Source organism: Mandrillus leucophaeus, unplaced genomic scaffold (assembly GCF_000951045.1).
Source record: "Mandrillus leucophaeus isolate KB7577 unplaced genomic scaffold, Mleu.le_1.0 Scaffold10, whole genome shotgun sequence".
Lineage (NCBI taxonomy): Eukaryota > Metazoa > Chordata > Mammalia > Primates > Cercopithecidae > Mandrillus > Mandrillus leucophaeus.
In genome coordinates, this window is record NW_012098098.1 from 7,220,718 (window position 1) to 7,222,805 (window position 2,088).

Below are 2,088 nucleotides of genomic sequence, written 5' to 3' on the forward strand. Positions count from 1 at the left end.
ATGGGATTGGACTAACCTGGGTCAGAAGGCTCGGTGGCGGGGCGCGGGGGGAGGATCTGTGATGCCTCCGGGGCCGATCCCCTAGCCCTGGGTGTCAGCTCTGCTCCAGGAGGGGCAGAAAACAGACCCGCCTGCCAGGATGAGGTAAGAATTATTAATTATTTATTATTTATTTATTTAGAGACAGAGTCTCACTCTGTCACACAGGCTGCAGTGCAGTGGCGTGATCTCGGCTCATGTCAACGTCCACCTCCTGGGCTTAAACGATTCTCTTGTCTCAGCCAAAGTAGCTGGGATTGGCTGGACACGGTGGCTCACGCCTGTAATCCCAGCACTTTGGGAGGCCGAGGCGGGTGCATCACGAGGTCAGGAGTTTGACAGCATCCTGGCCAACATGGTGAAACCCCGTCTCTACTAAAAATACAAAAATTAGCTGGGCGTGGTGGTGGGCACCTGTAATCCCAGCTACTTGGGAGGCTGAGGCAGGAGAATCCTCGAACCGTGAGCTGAGATCGTGCCACTGCACTCCAGCCTGGGTGACAAGAGTGGGACTCTGTCTCAAAAAAAAAAAAATGTAGCTGGGATTATGGGCACACACCACCACACCCGGCTAATTTTTTTGCATTTTTAGTAGAGACGGGGTTTCACTGTGTTGTCCAGGCTGGTCTCGAACTCCTGACCTCAGGTGATCCACCCGCCTTGGCCTCCCAAAGTGCTGGGATTACAGGCGGGAGCCACGACACCCGGCCGAAGGTGAAAATTATTAAATCACAAGGGACACCAGGCCTGAAGAATCCTGCACCGAGAGAACCAATTAGGCCTCATCAGTAACCTCAGTGTTGTTTGATTTGTAAACATAATTGAAACTTTACTTGAGCTAGAAGAATAGGACTTATGCTTAACGCATCAGAAGCAGCCAGTATGTGTATACAGTGGTGTTGGGAACAGAGACCCTAAGCCTATCATAAACAGGCCTTAAAGAAATGGCCATAAACAGGATTTCTGCAGCAATGTGACATGCTCGTGGTGACGGTCATGCACACTGATGAAAGTTGTTGGTTTACTTGAGCAGGTCAAGGAACACCAGGCCTCACCCGGAGCAGAAAACTGCTCAAACCACAAACGACAGCAGGCGTGGCCTGGGCTTAACAACATGTTTTCACTGCAGATAATCGGCCAGAGCCTGTTTCTCTGTTCCTTGCTGAGAATGCTTTGTGTCCCATAAGGAATGCTTTTAGCTATTCTATAATCTATAGAAGCAATGTTTATCAGTGGCTTTCTGTCAATAAGTGTGTGGGTCAAGCTCTGTTCAGGGCTCTCAGCTCTGAAGGCTGCTGGCCCCCTGATCCCCACTTTATACGATATTCCTGTGTCTTTGTCTTAATTCCTCTAGTGCCGCTGGGTTAGGGTCTCCGCGACAGAGCTGGTCTCGGCACAGGGGGCCCTTGGTGTTTGTGGGGACGGGTTCCAGGATCCCAGTGGATCATACAATCCGTGGATGCTCAAGTCCCTGACAGAAACTGTGCCATTTTTGCACGTAACTGTCTCTGTGTGTCCCGTCATCTTCAGATCGGAGGTGCTCATGGCCAGCGGGACACCCGCACGGCACTTTAGGACGGATATGCAGCAAATTCAAATTTTGCTTTTTGACACTTTCTGGAATTTTTTCCCAAAAGTTTCAATCTGTTGGTTGACTCCACACATGGGGAACCCACAAACTCAGAGGGTCAATTGGAACCGCGTGGCCTCCAAGGGAACCAAGCAACGCAGCCACTGCCACCTTTGCCAGCCAAGTGTTGTCTTAGCTCTGCCCTGTCCATCCTGGCTCCCTCTGCAGTCGCTCAGTGACATCCGGGACCACTGCTGGTTTGGAGCTGCCCGGGTCATTAACTGCTGTTTGCTAAACAAACACTTTAAAAATTATTGTGGGCCGGGCGCAGTGGCTCATGCCTGTAATCCCAGCACTTTGGGAGGCCGAGGCGGGCGGATCACCTGAGATCAGGAGTTTGAGACCAGCCTGGCCAACATGGTGAAACCCTGTCTCTAAAAAAAAAAAAAGCCGGGCACGGTGGCTCACGCCTGTAATCC